This window comes from Podarcis cretensis, assembly GCF_951804945.1.
Source record: "Podarcis cretensis genome assembly, chromosome: 17".
In the NCBI taxonomy this organism is placed as follows: domain Eukaryota; kingdom Metazoa; phylum Chordata; class Lepidosauria; order Squamata; family Lacertidae; genus Podarcis; species Podarcis cretensis.
This window is the reverse complement of record NC_137187.1, coordinates 36,659,567-36,665,783: the sequence shown is the minus strand read 5'-3', so window position 1 is coordinate 36,665,783 and position 6,217 is coordinate 36,659,567. Positions and strand designations below refer to the sequence as shown.

Sequence of the window (6,217 nt, the reverse complement as noted above, 5' to 3'; positions counted from 1 at the left end):
CAGCAAAAGTCACAGCGCCTGCAACATTTCCGTGCAAATTGTGTTCGTCATAAGTGATGGTACAATGTCAATTAACGCACCACTGCAAAATTAAGCGAGTCCCAGAACCGTCTCCATTTTAGTAATAATAATAATAATAATTTATTATTTATACCCCGCCCATCGGGCTGGGCTTCCCCAGCCACTCTGGGCGGCTTCCAAAAAAAATATTAAAATACTGTGCTACATCAAACATTAAAAGCCTCCCTAAACAGGGAGATGTCTTCTAAAAGTCCGGTAGTTGTTGTTCTCTTTGACATCTGGTGGGAGGGTGTTCCACAGGGCAGGCGCCACTACCGAGAAGGCCCTCTGCCTGGTTCCCTGTAACTTGGCTTCTCGCAGTGAGGGAACCGCCAGAAGGCCCTCGGAGCTGGACCTTAGTGTCCGGGCTGGATGATGGGGGTGGAGACGCTCCTTCAGCTATACTGGACCGAGGCCGTTTAGGGCTTTAAAGGTCAGCACCAACACTTTGAATTGTGCTCGGAAACGTATTGGGAGCCAATGTAGGTCTTTCAAGACCGGTGTTGTATGGTCTCGGCGGCCGCTTTCAGTCACCAGTCTGGCTGCCGCATTCTGGATTAGATCTTAGCAATTCAACCTGCTAGCTGGCAGTCAAGATGCCTTGCTTTGAGCGCTATGAATTTCTGAGCGAGCTGTTCTCATCTTTCCGTTCCTCTCTGTTGTGCACAAACAAACACACAAGGTGACCTGGATTGCTGCGGCTTCAAAAGTTGTTAATTCACACAAAAGTGTCGGTGGTGGTTGTGGGGAAGAGGCACATTCTCTCTCCTGCTGGCCATAGCTGTCAAGCGTCCCTTATTTGGAGGGACAGTCCCTTATTCCAGCGCCATGTCCCTCTGCTCTCCCTTATTGATGGATGTCCCTTAAATGATGTCCCTTAAATTCCAAGGAAGCAGCTCCTCTCCCTCCCTGCCGGCCAGGGAGGAGGTAGGCTCCAACTGTGTTGTTTGGCTATGTTGCTCACCCAATAAGGAGTCTAAGAACGCCTGGGGGGTGGATCTTGCAGGCCTTGTGCCGATCAAATCGGCCGCGTTGCCTGGGGACTTGCCTTTGCTCAGCGCTTCCCAGTGGAGAGGTGACGGTGGTTTTCCTTGAGGCTTCCTTTGGCTGCTGGCTGGGCTTTCTGCCTTTGGCTCAGAGGGGCTCAGAAGTTGAACATACCTGTGCTGAGTGCTCGGATCGGAATTGGATGGATACGTCATTGACGGCCCACTCACCCTTGCCGGCGAAAAGGTCTGTCTGCAGCGGGGGCACATGGTGGGGGAAAAGGAAAGGAGATCTCGTGGGAGGGGGGCTTTTGAATTTGTTTTGGAGGCTCCTTCGATTGACTTATGGGGGAAAAGAAAGGAGCTGGTTGACTAAAATGGTGGGTGACTGGCGATCTCGTGGCGAGGGGGGGAGGCTGTGTGTGTGTGTGGCTAGTTAATGCAAGATGAGGGGTTTTTTGAATGCTGGACGCCATGTTGTTGCACGTGCTGCTGCAGACTTTGCAGTGCAAAGTCAGGCCGGGGAGCCATCTTAAGTTGAGGCTGCATAGGCCTTGTGGTGCCTGTGATTCAGATTCTCTTCAGTTGAACCTCTGGTTACAAAGTTGGTTGGACTGTGTTCTCGAAGCTACCAGCATGAGTTTGACCAGACTGCAGGAGGACAGGAAGACTTGAGTGCCTGGAACAGGTCCCTTATTTTGGCTGCTGGTCCCTTATTTTCAAATCTGTAAGTTGACAGCTATGCTGCTGGCTCCCCTCAAAAGGGTGGCCCATCCTTCCTAAAGGCCTCATTTGTTCGCTCATTTGTTATTTTTGGCCCATCTCTGCTCCTTTAAGATAAAAGGACTGGCAAATCCCAAGCTATCAAATGAGTACCTGGCAAGGAAGGCTCTGTAACTGCAGCTTCAGGGCTGCGTAAGACACAGAGTGCACTTAAAACACACGGATCCCCCTGAATAATCCCAGGAACTGCAATTCACGTTCCTGCGTGACACACAGGCAGGACCCTGTGCCACCTGCTCTCTCCGTGGCTTGTACAAAAGGGCTAAGTGGCACACAGGCACCCCACCAATTTCCACAGCGACCTGGCTGCTGGTGGAAGGGGATTCACGCGTCTTGGAGGAACGTGGGAATGGGGGGGAGGGATTGGTAGGAGGAGACGATCCTAAGGTGGGATGGAATGGAAGTCCAGCAAGCAAACACCAGACCTCTTTTTCTCCTCTTTATTAGAAAACCTTTGATGCCAAATATATTAAAGGGGTAGTTTAATGAAGGGGCCATATACATGCTCAGTTCTGGTGGCTCTGCATCTCTGAAGGCAGGAGGTGTATCTTCTCTGGCCTTCTGCTGGGCACTGGCTTGTTCATGTTCAAGCAAAATGTTCTGCAGAAAAGGCCACCCAGAATTCCAGATGTTGCCACATCTAGCGAGGGAACGTGGCTCAGTGGAACACAGCAAGGGCAGAGCAAAGGTTGCCAGAATTACCACCTAAGGTCCTGCGTTTCCAAATGCAGCCACCTGCGATCTACAGAACTCCTAGACGTATGGGTATGCGTAGTTGGGTAAAAGTTCCATCTTTTTTAAGAACAGTTAAATGAATGGAGGAGGATAGGCCTAACAGTGAATATCTGTGTTAACAACTAATAATTGAGCACTTTTGGGGGGGGGGTATTCTCTCTCCTTTCACCAGGTGCTACAGCCCAACTCTGACCAGATGCAGCCAGGCACTGCACTGCAGGAACAGATTCTGGAACCCGCTTGAGGAAGAGCCTGTGGAACTCCCAGAGACAACTTTCCTCTCCATGCATTATGAAGAGTCCACGCCGCACCAGCACTCCCTGCCTTCTAAGTGGGTGGTGGCCCACTGTATGTGAGCATGAGGTGGAAGGATCTGGCGTAGTTGTTTTTCTGGAGGCAGGAGAGCTCCGATGAGAGCTCCAACGGGTACAGAGGAAAGGGGCTGGCCAGGAACAGCAGCAGCAGCAGGATGGCGCTGAGGATCATCACCGTCCTGTTCCATTTGGCAGGGAGTCTCGGGGGGGCTTCTGGGTTGGGAGGCAGGAGATGATTGAAGGCTCTTGTAGGCTGGATCTGGAAGGGGAAGCAAATGGTTCAGATTCGTAAATCTGGTTGTTGGGACACTTCTTTGAATAATAATAATAATAATAAATAATAATAATATTTTATTTATATTCTGCCCTCCCAGCCAAAGCCGGGCTCAGAGTGGCTAACAACAGTAAAATAATACAGCATTCTTTATGGACTTAGGTAAAGGGACCCCTGACCATTAAGTCCAGTCGCAGATGATTCTGGGGTTGCGGCGCTCATCTTGCTCTATAGGCTGAGGGAGCTGGCGTTTGTCCACAGAAAGCTTCCGGGTCATGTGGCCAACATGACTAAGCTGCTTCTGGCGAACCAGAACAGGGGACAGAAATGCCGTTTACCTTCCCACCGCAGCAGTACCTATTTATCTACTTGCACTTAGATGTGCTTTCGAACTGCTAGGTTGGCAGGAGCTGGGACCAAACAACGGGAACTCACCCCGTTGTGGGGATTTGAACCACCAACTTTCTGATCGGCAAGCCCTAGGCTCAGTGGTTTGACCACAGCGCCACTGGAGGTTGTCCAATGTTACTCAAAGAAAGCACTCTGCACATGCTCAGAAGTGCATTCCTTACAGCTTCAGGATCTCCAACCATTCATTTCTCGGTTGCAGCCCAAGGCAGCGAAGCCACAAAGATCCAGGGATTCATTTTCCGGTGTTGCCCAACCTATCAACTGCTTACCTGCCCAATGTTGCTGGCTGGGGTTGGCCGAGTTTTCTTTTTCGCCCGTTGCTGTGACTTCTGCCTCTTTGGTCGTTTCCCGCTTGCCTGGGATTGCACTGGGAATTGCAGATTGAAGACACGTAGGGAGACAGGCCCTCAAGTCCCAGTGACCTGCAGAGTGGACCGTAAGATTATAAGGTGCTGCCCTCTATGGAGCCAGATCATTGGTCCATCTAGTTCAGTGTTGGCTACACTGGCTGGCAGCAGCAGCTCGCCAGGGTTTCTAGCAGAGGATTTATTGCCCAGGACTGAACCTGGGACCTTCTCCATGCGAAAGAGCGGTGGGCTCTTCCCCTGTTATTTGGAGCATCTGCTTGGCATGCAGAAGGCCTTGGCTTCCATCCCTGCCATCTCCAGGTAGGGCCAAGATGGGAAACCCTGGACAGCCACTGACCATCAGAGTACACCAATATTTCTCAAATCTGAGTCCCCGGTTGCTGTTGGACTACAACTTCCATCATCCCTAGCTAGTGGGATGAGTGGTCAGGGATGATGGAAGTGTCAACATGCAGAGGGGCCGGGAGGCCAGCTGGCAAGCCCAGCTCGGACCTCTCCTTCCATTGGCCCGTGCCCCGTAAATCAGTGACCCGAACTTCAAAAGCCATGTATGCATGTACAGTGGTACCTCGGGTTACATACGCTTCAGGTTACAGACTCCGCTAACCCAGAAATAGTACCTCAGGTTAAGAACTTTGCTTCAGGATGAGAACAGAAATTGTGCTCCGGCGGCACAGCAGCAGCAGGAGGCCCCATTAGCTAAAGTGGTGCTTCAGGTTAAGAACAGTTTCAGGTTAAGAGGTGGTTATCACCTATGGAAGCTAAAGCAGTGAAAAGACCTAATATGGAGGTCAAATGGCCAAAGTATTGGGAAATATTAGAAAGAGATGGAGACAATTGGAGATTGCAGAGTATGGAGAAATTAAAAGATAAAGTGTGAGATTGGTTACATTACGCTCAGATTAAAGAGGCTTTTAAATTGGATAAAAATTTAGGATTCCAGGTGGAAAAATCGAAATTGGAAACAGAACTGTTAGAACCTAAGACCAAATTACTTTCAAGAATGTATAACTTGCTGCTGAGGTGGAATACACAGGATGAAACGGTCAAATCAGCTATGATAAAGTGGGCACAGGACATCGGGTATAATATTATGTTTGCTGACTGGGAAAAGTTATGGACCATTGGGCTGAATTTCACTGCATGTAATGCCTTGAAAGAAAATATTATGAAAATGATATATAGGTGGTACATGACCCCAGTCAAGCTGGCAAAAATATATCATTTGTCCGATAATAAGTGTTGGAAATGTAAGGAAACTGAAGGAACGTTCTTTCACCTCTGGTGGACTTGCCCTAAGGTGAAGGCCTTCTGGGAAATGATATATAATGAGTTGAAAAAGGTATTTAAGTATACCTTCCCTAAGAAACCAGAGGCCTTCCTTTTGGGCATTGTTGGCCAGAGGGTGTTAAAGAATGATCGAACATTATTTATGTATGCAACAACAGCAGCAAGGATACTCGTCGCTAAATATTGGAAAACTCAAGATTTGCCCACGCTGGAAGAATGGCAGATGCAACTGATGGACTACATGGAGCTGGCAGAAATGACCGGCAGAATCCGAGACCTGGGAGAGGAAGCCGTGGAAGAGGATTGGAAGAAATTTAAGGATTACTTACAAAAACATTGTAAACTATATGAGTGCTAGGAAGGATGACAGATTTGACTAACAAGGCCCATTAAGTTAGTTGATAGTATTATGAGAATGAGTGAATTTTATGAGAAAAATAAATTTTGAATAAACATTGTGTTTAAAATTAGATATTTAAGATTTAGATAAAAAGCTTCAAAATTAGGGACAAAATATTGGAAATGTGTTCAATAAGAATTGAAATAAGGTAATAAGTTGCTGGCTAAAGCATTATAAATCTGGAACGCAGGAGCGTGAGATGTGAGGAAGTCCAAAGGATGAAGAAAAGATGGGTACTGCAAGATGTTAAATTTTATGCTTGTTTTTTCTTATGTTTACTTTCTGTTTACTCTGTCTTTTCTCTATTGTATCAACAAAACCTTTAATAAAAATTATTATAAAAAAAAAGAACAGTTTCAGGTTAAGTACAGACCTCCGGAACGAATTAAGTACTTAACCCGAGGTAGCACTGTACTGGTATTTGGTATGAAGTTGGGAGGGGAGGGGGGTTAAAATATGCTCCCCATTCCTGTTTTTGAAAATGCAAATACAAATGAAAAAATACATACTTCAAAAAGTGAAAATCCGGATACAAAAGTTGTTTAGGAAAACACAAAAATGCACAAAAACACAAAAGTGCATACCACAGTAACAAA

The 6,217-nt window shown here is 47.4% G+C and overlaps 1 long non-coding RNA gene across 1 annotated transcript; it reads right to left on the bottom strand.

Annotated features, from left to right (window-relative positions):
- Positions 1 to 2,842: 2,842 nt before the first annotated feature.
- LOC307206787 lies at positions 2,843 to 4,472 on the bottom strand. The gene is made up of 2 exons (XR_013834493.1): positions 3,833 to 4,472; positions 2,843 to 3,137 (listed from the first exon to the last, which is right to left on the bottom strand). It is a non-coding gene; the product is annotated as an uncharacterized lncRNA (long non-coding RNA).
- Between the last annotated feature and the right edge of the window lie 1,745 nt (positions 4,473 to 6,217).